At 35.8% G+C, this 20,385-nt stretch overlaps 1 long non-coding RNA gene across 1 annotated transcript; it reads left to right on the top strand.

Annotated features, from left to right (window-relative positions):
• Positions 1–15,368: 15,368 nt before the first annotated feature.
• LOC140752800 (uncharacterized) lies at positions 15,369–19,197 on the top strand. The gene is made up of 2 exons (XR_012103465.1): positions 15,369–18,869; positions 18,963–19,197. It is a non-coding gene; the product is annotated as an uncharacterized LOC140752800 (long non-coding RNA).
• The last annotated feature ends 1,188 nt before the right edge of the window (positions 19,198–20,385 follow it).

A 20,385-nucleotide genomic window follows, 5' to 3' on the forward strand; every position in this document is an offset into this window, starting at 1 on the left:
CATTGAATTTAAAACAGAAATAAGTTGGTTGGGGTTGTAACAGAGTCGAATAAAACTGTATGATTGTAGGTAGGTTCAATTTGTCATATTTATTAAAATTGACGACATCATCAGCATTTCTCAAATCCGTCTGAGCAAGAAAAGTTTTTGTACAAACCAAAAAAGTTATTTTCAATTTTTGAAAGGCTCTTAAAAGAGTGAGTAATATACCTATTTAAACATCAATGTTCTACATGTAAACCAAGTATGTCTTTCGTCTTTCAAATTATTGCGTACGGGTTATGCGTGCGTATTACCAATTTTCAAAATGATGACCAAACGAGCCTACAATTACAATCAATCGTATGGTTTCATACCAACTCCTATATTACCCCAAGAACCTTTTTATTTCATATTGCGAAGTTATCATCCATTAATTACTTCACAGATTTAACGATAGGCTTGATGAGGAATGAAGAGGGTAGTTTCAAATTACACCAAAATTAAATTACCTATACCATATTCAAAAGTTAATGTTTGATAAGAACGAAGTTGAAAAAAATGTGTGAAGTGATTAATGGGTGACTAAAACGAGTAAACGGTAGACTTACATTTAAAAGTGTCCTAGGAAGTGTGTATCTTCTCAGACTACCGTACCCTAGACTATACTCTAGGCTAGTCTAGACTAGTCTAGTCTACCTTTAGCCTCACTTTAGTCCCAACCAAAATTTCCGAAGACTTATTGTAGGCACAAACTCAGTACTCAAAATTGGGTTTGTGTCTTTCCAATATTTGTTTCAAAAATACTTAAAATGAACTAAAAAATACGGTGTTACCATATAGTGACGTCATCGTTTACTCGTTTCTTCGGGATAACTACAAGGAATTTTACAAAACGCTCAATTAACTAGAGCCATTGAGACAATAATGTACTTAGTGTGAGTGTTTCAGTTATATATAAGGTTGGGCAAAGTCGGGCGGCCTGTGTAGTGCAGAGTGCATGCGGTAGCTTAGTCGATCACATTCCCTTGCAGTTTTTGAGGTCGGCACATTTGGTATGTCTGTCTGGCGCGTGGAAATATGTATTTTTTATATATACATTATATACTTTGTTACGACAAGTATGGGATGTCCATAATATTGTCGTGTGAACTATACTAAATAGCAGTCTGATTTTAAAACTAAATATAAATTTCATAGTATTACCCCTGAAAATTGCGAGTAATAAAGTATATAAAAATACAGAAACAGTATTCAAATTTTACTCAATTGACATTATTTTTAAAGATAAATTATTTATTTATTAAAGTGGGTAGTTATATCTTTAGTGGGTACTTACTTTTCCTTAAGAAAAAATAATGCTGGGCTTATGAAGTAGTGGGGGCATAGAATCTCATTTACAAGTGGTATTGCAACATAAGAAAATGGCACCTTTACTACTTTTGCTAATAAATATGCCATAAATTAATAAAAATCTCTAAATTGGTAGAAAAATAGAGTAAGACAAATTTTAAAGTACCCTCATTCAATCGTGTTTTTATAGTTGAATGAAATATATTTATTTTAATCGCATTTGAGAGCTCTTTAATTTAGATAAGTTTTTTATTTTAGTTTAACAATTATTTTCGTCTACATTTTCCACGCGCCAGACACTTTGAATGCTATTCACATGTAAACACATACCCTTATTATTATTATTAGCAGTATTCTTAATATAAGTAGGCTAGAAACCTCCTGAGATTACAAGCGATTGTCCTGTTTTGCGTGTCAGATATATTGGAAATACTAAATGCGGGTAGTTGACGGTGTATATAACGCCATCTGTGTCGCATACTTGACATCAGTGTTGTCATATCTATTTCGTTTCACGGATATGTTTACAGTTGTAGTAAACTGATGACTAATATTTATTTTCGGTTGTAAGAAGCCCCGATTTCTTTTATGCTTAAAGAATAATGTTATTTTGACACGCGAAACGCCGACCGCCTCGCCCAATGATAACACCCTTTTGTATATTAGCATTTTTTCCTGAAATTTTCAGTATTAGATGGTTGATAATATTATTGATTGTGATGTCTTACACTTTTAGTAACCCCGGGGCGGCCGCTTGGTATCTTGCCAAAGTTTTAGATAACAGCGGTAGTTGCCCTAGATTTGAACTATGTACTTAATTTTTTTTTCATATACCCTATGTATATTTGTCCGGAGTCCTGACGCTCACGGGCCGATAGGACTTCGGGCGAGCTAACAAAAGTTTATTTATATATTTTATTTTCTTTAAAACCACAGTGTATCTTCATGACGCAACACTGACGCGCGCTGTCCGCGCCTTACGGCCCGCGACAGCCAGCGTCGGTCGTAGGTTAGATGTAGTTATTTAGCGTGTTTTGCCCGTACATAACTGTATGTAATGGAGCACCTAGATACACAATGTGTCATTACATGGATAATATTAGAACAATAAATGTGTTTTATTTCGCGCGGGGTAGTACCTTTGCCGGGGTGTGGTTTGTTTCCTCACAACTCCTTCTAGCTTAGTGTGCACGTTGAATAATGAATGTAGATTGATTTGCGCGAATGATTTTGCGTGAGCGATTTCGCCCCGCGACGGGCGGCGAACCTCTGAGCGTGGGGACGATGGCGGAATGGTAAGTTAGTAGTACGCTCTTGAAGGCATGCGTATTATGTATATTACAGTAGTTATGCGTCTTGAACACTCGTGACTAACAACCCTCGACTCTGAACTACAATGTAGGCGTAAGGCATGGTGGCATGGACTTGTAAAAATGAACAAAACTTGTATCTTCCAATTTTCACTGTCAATTCTTTCAACAGGCATTTGCCACACGGTGGTTGTGAAACGTGCTATTAAGGGTATTCCTCGCGAAGTCTGACGACTTTGAGAGGAATATTACAGACGTAGCCACGTAGTATAGACCTTGTAGTGACGCTTCGCTTGAGGCCTACAGTCTTCCTGGTTTTAATCTAATTTGCCAAAGACGGCCAAATACGTAGCCAAAATATTTCGATTTGCTCAAGTGATGATTCCTTTTCGAAGAACAGCGTCAACGTAGCATCAGGAAAGTTGTAGATCGACGCCATCTTATGGTTGAAAACAAGATGGCGTGTCAGTTGAGATAGTCAAAAGTAGTGTTTGCCAAATCGATAAAACCAGCTATGTTACGCAGAGTAGCTTAAGTATAAGACAATAATAATGGACATTGCCAACTAAGACGCTAAATTAATACTTTGTTGCCATAAGAAAATACATTCCTCTCTAGTCATTTTTAATTACTTTTTTTAAAGTGTTCGAAAGTTGTTTTGGAGAAAATTTCGATCAAATACAGAGTCTTAATCTTGCTCAATACTATGCTTAGATGTAGTATGTTTCTATTCTATAGAAAGAAAGCTTCGCAGTAGTGATGTGCCATACACCACATATGCCATAGCACAGCATCGGCAACATTACACTAGTGATGTTCCTTCTTGCTTTTCGCGATTCCAGGATACACTGGACCAATGTGAAAAAAAGGAAAATATATTCTTAATTATTACTAAGGTTATAATATATACATGGATTAATATACAATTTTTGGATTGGTATAATATAAAGTATGTTATAATGAAAAAAAAATTAAATTTATGTTGTGTGTTTTAAATGTACGGCAGATGCTAGAGTAGTCATGTAGTGTAGTGATTTTGAAGTTTTACATACCAATATTAATAGTGAATTAAGTATGACTAACCGAAAGCAATAACTTTAATTATATTATTATAATAACAGCACGCGCGCGCTGCGGCTAAGTCACTTGTAATTCGTATTATAAAGTTGTCTAAAATATGATTGCACCTCTCGATGCTAGGTGGGGACGTGTGCACGGCAGCGCGCGCTATGTACGTTAGATTTATACACACATAACGGAATATTACAATATTTTTGTATAATAGGAATCGGTGTATTCAGTAGCGTGTTGGTATATGTATTTTAAATCGTGATAAACGGACTCTTGTTGATAAGTGAGAGTATGTGATTAACTTGTTAAACGTAGGGCGTTCACGCCGTCGCTTGAGGCGTGCGGCCGTTACACTTTTTCCCGAGCGTGCTGTGAGAGTGTTAAATAAGTTTTTCTGTTTAAGCTCAGTGCTCGACTGCCGAACGGCAACGAAGATTTTTGCTAGTAAAATGTTATGGCCTAGTTGCTCTCACAGTGCGTGTATCCGATCAGTGCAATGGAAAAAGGCAGAACATGTTCTCGCTAGATTTGTATTTTAAAAAGTTAGATGGCGTCTCTCATGATGGCGACTTTTGGTTTTCAGTCACTTATATCTTTTGCAATCGCGATCGTTTCATGAGTTATTTCGAAAATATATCCGAAATATTACCAAGTGCAGTATGATTGTATATATTTTGAGTATATTTTCGGGTTTTCTTGCGAAATGATTGCGATTTTCGGAAAAATATGGGCGACATACTAGTGTCTACGAAAGCTAAACTGGAACATAGAGGCTGTACTTACATTCCGTTTTTTTGTATATTTTGGTTGTAATTGCATTTTATGGTAGATTAAAATTTATTTATCGACGATAAAATAGAATTGTAGTTATGGGCTGTTTTTTTACCCACACGAATCGCTATAGGTGATTATTGTGCAATATTTAAGGGGTATTTTTTCTATGTATAATATTGGAATACCTGTAGTTAAGGGTATGGGTTTGTAGCTGTACCAGTAGCCTGTATTTTATTAAGTGCGTCAGATGATGTTTCAGAGCATAGACTGTTTTTGTGTGACTTTTTATTTTTAATTTTTAAAGCAGTTCTTTGAGGTTTTAGTAAAATTACTTGATATATAGAAAATACTTTAAGTAAGGTTATAAATTTTCGTTTTTACTATTATAATAAGCATGACAAGTGTAATTTCGGAAAAATACGTGAATACCGGTAATTTTGTGATACACAATTTTTGTAGCGTCATTTAACTTTGTTTTACTATAGGTATTCCTTAAATTTGTTCACCTAACTTAAGTTTATTCCTAAAAATTAGCTTTATAAAGCCGATATTTTTAATAATGAGCGTAAGAATTAATCTTATCTGAACTGTTCTAAAAATTCTAAACATTTTGTATCTTAAAAGTCTATGCAAACGGAACCTCCCTATTTAGCTTCTGTCGCAAACAAATATTGAATGTTTTGTAATAGTGAACCGGCAATAATATGTAGACATACGTATATGTAACTTGGTACTAATACGCCTTTTTTGTGTGAAAATACTCGATGGAGAATATTGTTTTAGCAAAAAAGGCGTTTTTAGACATAGTGGATAGACATTCGGCCGTAACGGCCATAGCTAGTGGACGCAGTAGTGCGGGCCGCGCGCCTCCTTCAGCCTTCAAATAAAATTTATATATGGTTCATCTTCACTTAGTCGATTTAGAAATAAATGGTGACACAAAACACAGCTGATCTTTCATTTATCGCTTTTTACCTTACATTATATTATTACATTAGATTCGAAACATTTTTAATTAATCCAGTTGACGACGTAGTTTAGAATGAGCTTCCGGTCCCACGTTGGGCGCCAGTTTTTCTTTCTTAGTTAGTTTTGAGGGAAACCCAGATTTTTGGTAGACCATAGTAATTTTGTGGATAGTTTGAAGAGTATCAGACCATTTGGAAATAGATGCATGACGACATAAGGGAGCGGCTGGTGGCGTGCATGACGGCGGCCGGGCGGCGCTGACGGTGGAAGAAGACGGAAGACTACTTTATACTGTGGTGAGACAATACTGAGAATATTTTCACCCCTACAGAGGCAGTACCTAGCCTGGATCTTGTGAGCTTAACAGACGGCATGATAACATAATCATTTCGATTCTAGTCATTATCAGTATTGTCTTTCATCGCTGCTTAGTTTTTTATTTTCCGTAGGTACCTTTTAGTGAAGTGCATCCCAGTATATAGTCTAGTAGATGATAGAGATGGTTTTGGGTGCTGGGTTTATGAACAAATTCAAGTATGTAGTGAATGGTATAGTCGATTTTTTTCTTTGTAAACGAATAATGTGATCAAAAGGAGTAATGGCAGTTGCTTGGAAGAATTTATATTAAAAATCTCGTAGTGGACCGTAGAATCGAGTAGAGGTTTTAGAACGAAGGCATATCAACTAAGAAACCCCCTAAGACACAGTACTGTGCCTTATTAGCTCACTTTTTTTGAAATAAATAATTAAAAAAATGAAATTGCTTTGTCGATGAAAATGCTAGCGTTTTAGAAGTAGAAAACGGACCAAAGATTAGTAATTTGGAAATGGAGACAATATTTTTTGTACAATTTTATTTATCCCGTTGGAATACTTGATATGTGATGGTGGTCTCGACCTTGTTTTATCGAATTAGTTCATCTGTAGCGTATTTTAGAAGTTATTGTAAACGGACGACAATGAATAGAGACCCCCTCTGTAGTAGTACAAAGTAAATTAAGTATTTTATAAACCATTTGTAATGTCATTGTTACTGACTTGTCTTCCTTGATAAATGATAGACTGAATATTAGTCACCCATTATGTAATTTTGGTTCTCTTAAGATATCCCACGAAACTGGGATGCACTAGATTTTGTTACTCCGTAAGTATCCATAGATTGTGTAAGGCACTTGTTTAGATCTGTCAGTTTTCCCGCCTTTTATGACAGTTGAGTTTTTTAATAGATGTCACTACTGTCTTTGGTAGAAAGTTGGTAGTAATTGTCTTATCTGGTAACACTGAACAATGTATGGTACAAAACTAGCTGTTTATTGAATAGTGAACGAATACTGCCAAAGTTCTATCAGGAGGCGTCATTTGGAACAAATTTGGTCTGAAAAAGTGCTTTTTCAAAACTACCATAAGAGTATTATAGTCTTGTAGTTATAACTGAAGAGTGTTCAGTAGAAACAACCCTGTAATACAAAGTAAGACCAGTGCCTCATTGTGTGACAATATCTTTAAATCACACCATTACCGATTTTAGTCCTAAATTCCATATGACGCATTAGTTTTACGATCTGATAAAAAGAACATTTTCACAAAATTCTGACATATTTGACAGATCATAAAATTAAATGTGCGACTGCCGTTAATTTTGCGCATAGACAAGTTTTTGAAAATGGAACTGCTCATAGACAATCGCAGAATTGACGGTAGTTACCAAAATTGTTAAGGACCGATGTGTGATCGGTTGGAATTATTTTTAACATATCAAATTTAGTTTGTCATAGTCTAGTCAACTGAAAGGACGTATTGATAATTTGTAACTAAGTTGGTATATAGTTTGTTTAGGTTTGAGTTCGTTTAGTTAGTTAGGGTAACCCAACGGCATGTTCTCGGGCCCTAAACCCTGTTAAACCGAGAGTTAAATTAGTTTGACCTGTATATACCTAGTATAAGAATTGTTAATTAAAATATTGTGTGTTTTATCTACTGATATTAATTAGGGGTGCTTAGAAACTGTATTTAATGTTTCACTCTTATCTTGTTTGATCTTTGAAATTCGGATAGATTTTTTCTATAAATTTGAAGTAGATTTATATGTCGGGTATTAGTGATTCGGGCGGAGTAGATTTGCAAAAAAAAACAGATTTGATTCAAAATCATGGAAAGTTATGTTACACACAACTTTTGATCATTTCATTGTTATATTTTTTATTATTACATCTCAATTGACAAGTCTTGGAGATCTATGATAGTAATAAATCACAACACTATGTCGTACCATACAATGCCCGGCATGATGTCTGATTCACTTTTCAACGTTGTTCTTATCTTAAACGTCAAAAATCTATTAGTAGTCAAAAATCTAGTACGTATCTTACGAAAGTTTCGCTATGGAGAAGCGAGACATCTCAAAGGAATCCAATGAACCCAGTATTTTCTGTATTTCTGTCTCTTCAAAGACACGTCTTCGAGCGATATATTCACAGATATATTAAAGTACCTAAATAAAGATTTCATTTATGCTTCATATCATATGATAGAAGTAATTAATGAGGTATGTATGTGTAATCATCCTATCTTTTTTTACGAGTGTTAAACCTTCAAAAGGTATCCGGTGCGTGGGAGCGACACGGGATTATGTGGGATTCTTACCGCACTAAACCACCCCGGTTACCGTGATCTCTAAAGGAACCCAACCTGAGTTCTCTAAGCATGCTGCCCCGTCGATCGTTTACCCAGGGTAGCTTATTAGGTGGTTTGAGCTCAAAGGCTTGCCGCCCGCGACCGCGATAGCCCTTTTAGCCGCCTCCTACGATAGGCAAGGGATACAGTAGTCTTATTCTGCTCCCGGAACTACAGGGACAATCTATCCTATCTAACAGTGATCTAACAACCTAAATAGCATGTAAATCTTACCTGAAGACGATCACATGTGTTGCTGCGCCTGATGGCAAAACCACAGAAATGTACAAATCACCCATTTGAAACTAAGTCGCAACTTTAAACTATGTGATTCATTAAAACATCATGTCACTAATTTATAGTCAAATGTAACACTGTAAAAGTACTTTCTAGTCATTTTATTTCTTGTTTTCGTTATAATTTCTACAAGACTAGGCAGATCCTATATATACCATTATAATACGTAGTTTTTAGATTAAGTTGTGTGTAACATTGCTCAGTACGACAAAATAATAATTGAGGGTAGTTTTCGTGTTTTGGGGGTAGTTATAAACGCAAATTGTGCTACTACCGACATCTGAGATGATCAATTTCAATATATTAAAGTGTGCGGGTAGATGTTTTTATCTTTAAATATGTTATTAATTTCTTATTAATGACTGTTAGTTGTCATCGGAAATTTTAATTCATAATTGATGATGTTTATTGGCAATATTAAAAATTAATCTCTTCAATGTTTTGCATACTAAAGATCAAAATTTGACATTGAGTATGAGGATCTTGACAAATTTTGATCTATCGTAAACAAAACGTTAGATAGATTGAGTATTAAAGACGGGTGTTAGTCAATGTAAATTTGTATTTAATACGTCATTTGTTTATTTAAAAAGTTATCAATGTATCAATTTTTGGATTTAAATCCAAATGATTGATTCCAAAAATTTCATTGCATCTTAGCTACGCACTTGTATTGATTGTCCGTCTCAGAATCAAGTAGCAACAGGTTGAACTTCAGAACACAAGACGTTCCTTAGTCCTCAGACAGCGACTAATGTATGACGGATGTCTAGCGAGCAGAGACTTGACATCAGATGGACTGTACTGTGGCAGATTAGCAGGTGCAGTGGTACTGCCATTGCCGTCAGGTGGACTGCATGCTCGTTCGCCAATTAACTCACTAATACCCGACACTAGATTTGATTGATCTAACGAAAGTGCCCCAAGAATTTGTATATCTAAGGTCATTGTAATCGAAATTATCATATTTACATACTAGACGGTAGTTTGTGATTTGTAATTCTCATTTTAAAGGGAATGTATAGATTTTTTACTGTATAATACCAACGGATATGGCAACACAGGTTATTCGGTTAAAATAACGCGAGATTTTTAAAAGCGTTTTTGAATTTCGTTAGAGTAAACGCAGCAGTGACAGCTTAGTTATGACATAATATACAGTGTTGCTATCTACATTAAATAAAATCGTTTAAAAACCAATATTTATTAAAGAGATTATTTGGTTCTCTATAAAGAAAATTAAAGTAATTCATAGTACAACATTAGTTAATGCTAGAAATTCTTTAATTATCTTAGCATCTGTCGGAATTAATTCGCTCCCACAAATTATACCAAGAGATTATACTTAAGATTTTTAATTAATTAATGCATATTTTAAGAAAGGATTCGTAGCTAAGATCAACATTCGTTTAATATCATTTTTCACACTATCAAGTTGTAAACTCATCGATTCTAAAAGAAAACGATTTATAGCAATGAAATGAAGAAAATATGAACATTGATGGTGTGGAAGAAATTCCATTGTTTCTTTTTTCAGTTTAAGAAACATTTTCGAGGTCACTGCTGCATTTATTCTAAGCATCGGTAAATGAAGTTATTGTGTTGTCATATATACCGGTGAGATATGATCATTAAAAATAAATCCCCGAATATTGATACCATATCCCCGCCTTTTCACTTCACATTAGTATTGATTTTCATTCTACATTTGAAATATATTGGTTGGAAACGAAAAATAGAATTAGATAAATATTGTAGATTTTTTCGTTAGCCAGTATGCATCACGTATTTTCATATAAAACTGACAGATACGATTCAAGTAAAACTGAAATGTGACGTCATACAAAAGTAACACACTGAAATTCAAACATTTTGAATCGGTTTGAATTCATTAGCTACCGTAATTATCATTATTTCATTCAAATTCATTTTAATATCTATTTAAATAAAGGCTATCTCACAGTGAATGCTATAATTAAAATATAATTCGCTAATGATCATATCACACCAAAGGCGATATCGCTCTATGTACTAGTCGCGTAGTTTTTTAATTGTGAAGAAGATATTTGAATGTACGAAAGTTTTTAAATTAGCTTTGGATATTATTATATATATCTCTACATTAATGCAACGCAATCGCTGCAGCTCGGTTCGTTCGAAATAAACAGTTATTACAAATAAATGGTTTACATTCGATTTTATTGTTTTATTTTACCCCGTACCATTTGTTCTGAGTAGGTCCTGAAGGAATTATGAAAGCAACGACTCAGGCGTATGAAAGCAGCATTTCTTTAGGGGAAGATAATATTTTGTAACTTTAACATTACGTAACGTATCTGTCAACATCGATTAAAAATTGTGGTGACGGCGACACAAATGAATTTCAAATAATTCATGCAACCAATGGTTACATTCCATTACTACCGTGAATGTTATTATTATATGTATTTAAATTTAACGCAAACTTTAAACGGGCTTTAGATGCAACCCACCTTTATTATTTATGGCTTTAGTACTACGCAAGTTTGTATCCGGATTAGGTAAGCATGCGTACTATTCGCAGTTTGTTTCATACTATTTCTGTCATGAAAACTACACACACGGTGTATGGAGAGACCATAGATTAGTAAAGATACTTCGCCACCTTGAAATTGAATGAAGCCACAAACGGCTTATTTTAGTAAGTTCATTTTTTGAATTCTTGACAAATAATAACATTTTTAGAGAAAATTTACGAATAAATAACTAATACTGCGTAATTTACGTAATAAATAAATAATTATTTCAAATATTTTAGGGACATTTTAGCATGGAGACCTGGCAAAACTTTTTTACGCAACTATTTCAATTCTCAAAACTGTGTACATTTTCTTGTTAGGTTAGGTTAGTGAGTAATCTTTACTAATCTATGGGAGAGACCAAAACAGCAGATAAAGGCAGATAAACTTCATTATTTTCTGGTTTGGCCTACCCACAAATATTTCAACCAGATATTTACGAACAACGATAAGTTCTCTGGTTAATAAGCTTGGAACTATAAGATAGGTACAGAATCTCATAGGTTCCTGGGTTCGACCCCCGGCCAAGCAAACTACAATTTCAATTTACGTTCTCGCTCTGACTTCCGGTCGTTATGGCATCCACAATACAGGAAATACTATAAATAGTTCTATCTTAACGTCTTTATATACAGAAATACACACAGACACGACATAGAAATAAGGGGAAGGTGGTAGAACCCTTTGTGGTTCGACTCCGGCGGCACCACCACCACACCTATTTCTACCTCATAACAGTAGTGTTAGGCGCTGCTGCGTTCCGTTTTGAAGGGTGTGGTAAGGGAGACATACTTTTCCGAAGCTTAGTCCTCAAGGGTAGCGGTGCATCTGTGGACAACCTTAGGTAGGAATATCTAATCCTATCTGGGGTTGATTACAGATGTCCATGGGCGGCAGTATCCACTTACCATCTTCATTTGCTCGTCTGCTACTCCTATATTGTAAAAAAAAAGGTATGTGACATACCGAGTAGGTACACAGTACTGTACCCCTTTACGAACCTATGGATGTCCCCCAAGGGATGATGTGTGTGTGACATAGACAAGTTAGGCCTCCCCTATAAGTTATGACGTGCCACTGCATTCGGTTCTCATCTACATCCGCCTTCTTCGAGTCGTCGGTCAGCGAGCTGGAGGGTCTCACACTACGACTGCTAATGCGCTGCCATTCGAGACACGAGTGATTGGACATGAGTAATTAACTCCAAAGAAATCTGTTATCTAAATACATATAACTCAAAGGCGAGAGACTGACATAGTGATCTATCAACGCACAGCCCAAACCACTGGACGGATCGGGCTGAAATTTGGCATGCAGGTAGATGTTATGACGTAGGCATCCGCTAAGAAAGGATTTTGATCAATTCTACCCCCAAGGGGATAAAAAAGGGGATGAAAATATTACTTCGTAACGCGAGCGAAGCCGCGGGCAAAGCTCGTTGTATATAAAGTTAATCAAAACGTTCAGATCCTTCACTGCTCTTGAGGTAAAGGTGGTAGAATCCTTTCTGGTTAGACGCCGGAGACACCACTGTAACACCTGTAACAGCAGTGTTAAGCGCTGCTGTGTTCCGCTGTAAAGGTGTGGTAAAACTTACTTATCCGAGGCGTTCCAACTCATTAGGGTACTCAAGGGTAATCACAGCAACACATCTGTGACCAACGTCAAGTAGGAATCTTATCTAGGGTTGATTACAGATTTCCATGGGCTGCAGTGCCACTTACGATCAGGTGGACTGCATGCTCGTCTGCTACTGCTATGTTATAAAAAAACATCTGTAATCGATCCCTAAGACTAAATTAAAACACTTGCCATAATCACATATCATTATTATCTCTCCCCTCCATAGATTAGTAAAGATTACTCACTCCTAACAAGAAAATGTAATCAGTTTTGACAATTGAAATTGTCATTATCATCTATTTTCGGGTTTGAAAAATATTAAAGAAAATGTAGTTTTTAGAGCATTTACTTACAAATGAAACAACATTTCTCCGCATTTCTTCGATTTCGTGTTGTTTTTGCACCACTTTACTGCACATGTCGGCGTTGTTCCGCATAAATTTCACCATGACAGTCGGAGATGTAATGGAAAAATGGCTGACTGTTTGTCATTTGTGAGATATCTATACTTATCTATGCTCCCCTCACATATTATTACAATTATTACAACACTTCAAACCAGAATACAGAAGAACGCTTCTGTATTGTGTAACGACACTATAGTTATAAGGCAGAAATAGCTATATGGTACCATCGCATTCATATCACGAAATGCTTTAAATTTCATACGTATTTTAGCATAAAATTCGAAATATTTCACATATTCCACCCGAGGTGACATATTAAAAATGTACCACCAACTTGCCGCCAAAAATCCATAAACAATTTTTATGTTAAAAATGGCGCTCACGAACTTTTAATTGCGTTTACAAAAAAATCAAAGCGCATTCCGTTGTACGTGCAAATAATTCAAATCGCGACATTGTTGGAAGGCAGTGAGATTTGATAAAGCACTTGTATCACGAAAGGCTATAAGATATATTCGCTTTTTTATATAATATAGGAGTAGCAGACGAGCATGCAGTCCACCTGATGGTAAGTGGCTACTGCCGCCCATGGACATCTGTAATCAACCCCAGATAGGATTAGATATTCCTACCTGAGGTCGGCCACAGATGCGCCGCTACCCCTGAGGACTAAGCTGGAACGCCTCGAAAAAGTCTGTGTCCCTTACCACACCCTTCTAAACGGAACACAGCAGCGCCTAATACAGCTGTTATTAGGTAGAAATAGGTGTGGTTGTGGTGCCGCCGGAGTCGAACCACAAAGGGTTCTACCACCTTCAAAATTATTATTCATAAGTATTATTGTATAGCAGCTGTCCACGCGGACGCATCGCTCACTCAAGTAGGAGGAAGATAGATGTCGAACGCTGCCGAATGCGGAGGCCGATTGTGCCTGTTTGTCGCTCGTTCCGCGTTCTCGCTTGCACTTCAAGCCTTAATAGAACGCCTCCGAGCGAGGTAACGTCGCAGGAGACATGTTTTTGTTGCGTGCAGCCGGCTCCATCGAATTATAAGACGTTGTCACGTCAAAAATAAAAATGAAAATTTTGTGGTACGGAAACCTCCGTATGCGAGTTCGACTTATCTTGGCCAATTATTGTTAATATATGATGTTGAAGAAGCTAACGAACATACAATCCACCTGATGGTAAGTGGCTACTGCAGCCCATGGTAATCAACCTCAAATAAGATTATAGTCCTGCCTGAAATCGGCCACAAATGCGCCGCAAACCCTGAGGACTGAGTTGCAACGCCTCCGACAAGTATGTTTCCCAACCACACCCTTCAAACCAGAACACTGCAGCGCTTAACACTGCTGTTTTAACAGAAACAGGTGGTGGTGGAAGTGGCACCACAGGAGTCGAACCACAAAGTACAACTCAAACAATATTTTTTTCTACAAAAACAAAATCACAACTTGCTTCTCGCTCGCTTTATGACACTCCCTTAAAATATATTTCCCGCGTCGCGCCACGAGTTTGTTTCCATTGTTCGAATCTGACGTATGCGGCTGAATGGAATCTGTGTCACGGTACAACGTATTGTCCGTTATTGTACCTATTTTAATAAAGCATTATGAAGTTGAGAACAGTGGGACATTGGATGTCTTTTAAGTTTGTGTAATTAAAATAGGCCTTGTATTTTACCTGTTATTTAACTACTTACATTCAGTTTAACTTTTTAACTATACATTTCTCAATATGATGTCAAATTTCGATCTAAGATAGACACTATTTATTACTAATAAAGGGCGTAGTTAGATAAGAAGCGTCAGATTAGTTTAAAGCACACATAGACATTGGTCCCTACTTAAGTACACAAGTTCACAATTATTTATTAAATATCTTTAAAAAGAAGATAAAATTACAGTTAACTTGGTCGGGTTCAACCTTAAGGTACACTAAGGCACACTGTTATGCAACGAATATAACTATTATACAACTATGGTTTCCTTGGGCAGGCACCAACTAAAGTATTTCTTATATTGTCGTACAACCACATCCTCCTTGATAATGTTAATAGGGTCTTAATAAATGTATTTGAACCACTATACTTTAATCCCATGCTAGCTATAATGATATAGTGACTCATATTATATTAATTTATTTTGATAATAAATTATTCATGTAATTAATTATTTGTAATATCATGGCATAATGAAAACGCGTTCTACGTACGAAAAACGCAAAAAGGACGAAGGCTGCGTTGCGCGGGAAAAGTTTAGAAAAAAAATAAAAAGTACAACAAACGAAACGAGCGTTAGCGTTGTCCCAACATTGTACTAATGGAGGACACCTGTTACTTTTGTCCTTATCTGGAGGCACGGCAGTGCCTCCGCCAAGTCGAGCCAAAAGAAGCGGCACGGCCGTACCATACTTTTCCCGAAGCAATTCGGCCCATTTTTGACCCCCTGTAACTTCGTTGCATATGAAGCTAGAAGCCTGAATTTTCAGGACCCAAGCAAGCATTGTATAGACACGGTACATTTAAAATTTCATGCAATTTGAACCAGTAGTTTAAGAATTACAAGTAGTTAAAGTTCGTAATTTTGTCACTCACTCACTGACTGACTGACCGATCATCAAAAGTTTAAGGCACTTCCAGCAGACATAGAAGGTTGAAATTGAGGGTACAATTAGTGTTTAGTATATAACTCATGGAAAAACTAAAATATTTTGCAATTTCTGTCCAGTTATCTAGATACACCAACTACATTAAATAACTTTGTATCCTATATAAGTTATATAGGATTACAAAGTTATATTTGCAGTTAATGAATCTGTGTTTCTGTCCGCGAAATGTACGAGTAGTAGGGGAGCCCATGATGTTAAATGGGTAGAAACTCGAGCGTCAATAGGACGTATACGATTGTGTAGATTACACGTTAGAGTGAAGAAAAGGTTGTGTGATATTTTTCGTTTCACCGTGGAAATAGTTTCTAGATGATTCGAAAAATGTAAAAAGCAGAGTCAGACATACTCAAGGCGCGGAAGGTTAGTGATAGAGTATATATCTCTGATGCCGGAAATATGTTTATCTGCTGGTTTGCATAGGGGGACAGCCATACGAGAGGTAAAAATGGAAAAAAAGTAACCAGCACATTAGATTTTCAAAGGGGATATGAAGTTACCCCAGATGAGTCCCCCATTCGAAAGTCTGACGATTCGATTCGAAAGACTGTCAGTGACTCTTCGAAAATGCAAAAAAAAAACGTTATCTTGACACACTCGAGGGCGTAAGATTATTATACAGGAAATTCCAGCTGATGTTTTACTTATCATAACCCTTCATCTGACGATTTAGTGGAGGGGTTTTTTATACTGACGATTTGAAAAAAAAAACAGAATGAGAATATATAAAGAATAATGTATTTTCCATAAAATTTGCCTTTTCCTTTAGTTTGTTGTACACCATTACTTTCCAGGGATCCATGCTAATAAATGGCGCTATCAGATAGTGCATATTTTCTAGCATTATTTCCTTTGTATTAAAAAAAATACCGCACTCGAGTATGTCCAGGTATAGATTTTTTGCAACCTTATTACTCCCTAACGCCGCCCTCAAACCATCAGATTATAAATTTATTGTTTTCAGCATGTAATTAAGCTACTATAGATAATACGATTTTTTATTAATGGACTTCCCTGGTTGAACCCCCCAAATGGATAGTTTAAGATACTCTATAGGATGTAAGGTATCTCCCATATCTTAATCTGCCGCGTTCGAGTCACTCTCGAAATCCCGTCTTGGGCTCCCCTACTATTATAGGCGACGTCAATTGTTTTTATTCTCGAGATAAAAGACGTTTTCAATTCCAACTTCAATTTAAATTCAATTCAAATAATGGGTGAAGTGCGAATCGAACTCGTACACTGAGGGTTCCGTACCACAAAAATATTTGTTTATTTTATTTTTATTTTTACTAATTGATGTTATAGCAGCCATATAATGCATTGTGAACATTTCAAATGAAAAACGCTAAAAAATAGCAGGTCCTTATATGTTTGTCTCTGTAGTTCCTGGACTAAAAAAGGGTTACGATATCCCGTGCCTGTCGTAAGAAGCGACTACAAGGGGGCTTCCGAAGTTGGGAGTGGCAACAGCGAGCTCGAACCGTCCAATAAGTGTCCCCGGGAAGGACGGCGGTATGTGTAGTCGCATACCGTCGTGAACACCGGATAGTTTAGGAGGAGCGAAAACTGTTCTCCCAGGGCAGAGCTCGATCGAGGCATCGCGCTTAAAGGACTTCTGTTACGTTCAGTCGGAGATCCCGGAGTTCTCCAACAAACGTTGAGGACGGCCACCGGAGGATTTTAGTGCGGCTAAAGTCCCACATAACCCGGCGTCACTCCCACGTCGTCGAGTACCTTTTCAAGATTTCCTTCTTATAAAGAAAAAGAAGGTCCTTGTATGGCAACTCTCCTTTATTTGAAAGTTTTTCGTTTTACTTTTAGTACTTATTGTTAAAGCCATTATACATATTCCGTAAAAAATTTAAATTTCTATCTATTAAGGTTCCAGAAATAGAGCTCTATGTCAGACAGACGAACGGACAGCTTAGAAATAGGGTTCCGTTTTAACCTTTGGGTATGGAACCCTAAAAAGTTATATAATATCAAAAACATTCCGAATTTCTGACAAATGTCATGAGAAAAAAACTAGATGTTACGGCTAATGTGCCTAAATCAGTTAAAACGCAGATTAGCTTGTCCATTACCTAAAGTACAAAACGAGATTGTATCAATTTTCACCCCTTGACGTCGACCCGTGCATGCCATGATGCGTCGTCGTGTCATGAATTTACGACAAACATTGTATATTTTCACGAAACAATATCGCTTTGCGGCACGATGTCGCTATGTGTCACGATACGTCGTCGCGTCGTAAAAAGGCATGTGTTTTAGCCCTAAGAATAAGTCTGAAAAGATGTTTCGAATTTTGACTACATAGTTAATCTGCATATTTTCTAGCTAATCTTAAGCCTAGTTAATGTGTATGCTAACGTATTCTACAATCTAACGGTAACATACAAAAAATACAATAACTGTCGTGAGGTTTAGCAACTGTCACCGCATTATAAAATAATAATAAGTTTGTTTCCAAGGAAACAAGTGTTTAGGCAAAGGAGATGTTTCATTTTCGGCCATCTCATGTACATTATAACTAAAAAACACGAATAATTTGTATAATTGAAGAAAAATACACATATATTTTGATAACCTAAAGTATTCGTGTTTAAAAATATTTAAAATAAGCAATCCTCATTGAAATATTAAAAATGGCGGAATACTGTCAATGTCAAGTTTTCAAAACTGTCGATGTCGGGAACCTATGTGTACCCCATACATAGGTTACTATACTCTTTGGATGTCGGTAATTCTGTATTTCGCTGTTTTTGTCGTAAAGTTATTGTTACCTTAGTACTTTACAACCTGGCTTTTGTTTTGGGTATCCCGTCATTATTTCTGAATTTAATTAATTATTTATAACAATAATAACAAAACCACCTTTTAAATAGTATCTGGTTTTATAGATGTAAGTGACATGTCAAATTAAAAAAGAAGAAGTTGTCAATTTGATATGCGTAAAAGTGGATATATACATATTATAATAGTGGACTCCAATGTAAACGTTGAATAAATATGTAGGTACTGATGAGAAGATTCCATTTTAATCCTGAATATGTTTCTGCTCTGTGCTGCTTACGATTATGGAGTGATTCTACCTTACTTGTTTACCCAGCTTATGTTTTATGGACTCTTGTGATTTTCGTGCGATCGCTGTGGATTGTGTTGACAAGGATTCAATATCATCAGGTAAAATATACATCAGTTGTTGTATTAATCGTGAAATAATCGTAAATAATTTTAAACTACAGAAGCTAATATTTTTACATTTCTCTTTTTTAGATAATTACATTAGCAAGACTAGGACATTCTTGGGATGACAAAATAATCAGTTATTATTGCAACTGCATCGCTGGGCAACGAACCGTACTCGTAGGTAGTTGCGCTCACATTATGCCCATTGTTTGATGTTTGGGCTGAGCTCGTCACAGGATGAAAATATTGATAAGGGAAGATATTTAAAATGAATAAATAATGTATCTAAGTGAAGAGTAAGTAAAATATGATCAAATGTGTACTTAAAGTTGTTTTATTTACACACTTAAATGTTTTAACTAAAATAAATTGGTATAGAAGTACATATTTTGGTATGTTTGTTTTAAGTCAAGATTTATGAAAGTAAATATAATTAATGTTTATCAAATATAGGCCTTGTTTCTCAATACACATAATACAATGTTTATATATCTACGCCCATTCGCGTAAAAAATATATTAAAAAGTATATAATGTATATAGTAAGTTAAAATAGAATGACAGATGACATTATTATGGTAATCACTACCGCCATGATGTTTTTGCACTGTTGTGTTGCAAGTTTAAGTGTAAATTATTGTTTTTTAACAATTAAACGAACATGATTTGAAGAAAATTAACCCCCTTCTTTGCATGTTTTCTTAATTTTTAATATAGTGTACAAAAGGTGGCCGGGAGCCCATACATTTTGAAACATCTCCTTTCGGCCTTATTGAGCATAAATAAATGTCTATGAAAATAATTTTTATATGTAAGCACATAAAAAATTACAATGTTCACAATAGAAAATCCCTAATAACTTCTAAACGGATTACCCTAATTACACAATTCCTTTTGCCCTATCCGTTTTAGACATAAACCTACCAAATGGCATTAAAGACAAACCAATATATATACGAACAAAAAATCATGTTTTCAACTTACGTAATATTAGGTACGTAACATTTCAACGCAATATTACAAAAATTTAGTTAAGTTCGTTTCAAATGATTCGAAATAGGAAACTGTTATATAAATCGAGCTTAGATATCCACTTTATAACATATTCTTGCCATGATCACCAAAAATATCAGCTCCTAGTGGCTTGATAATTGATAGCTATAAAAAAACGAAAATCCACAGTTTAACGTTGAATTTAAACAACCGTCCATTGCACAATTAGGGTATTTTATTTTGCTCCATTGCTTGTACAAAACAGTTACAAACGCGTGTCAGAAATGAACTGACAGTCGCGCACGTATGCGCTCGAGTCCCCCCGAGATAACGAGTCGGTAAGTGGTGTCTACGTGTGCGTTACTTCAGCCCACTTTGTATGAAGATTGACTTCTGTTAGTTTTTATTTTGTGTTAGTACCTACCCGGAAAAACGTGGAAATTATTATAAGAAACCTTTTTAATATAAATAATTTTAAGTATGAATTTGTTAGCGGTGAGTAAACTTACTGAAAAAGG

The sequence above is a fragment of the Epargyreus clarus genome, unplaced genomic scaffold, assembly GCF_041222505.1.
Source record: "Epargyreus clarus isolate Ecla_fem2 unplaced genomic scaffold, WU_Ecla_fem_2.2 ptg000025l, whole genome shotgun sequence".
In the NCBI taxonomy this organism is placed as follows: Eukaryota; Metazoa; Arthropoda; class Insecta; order Lepidoptera; family Hesperiidae; genus Epargyreus; species Epargyreus clarus.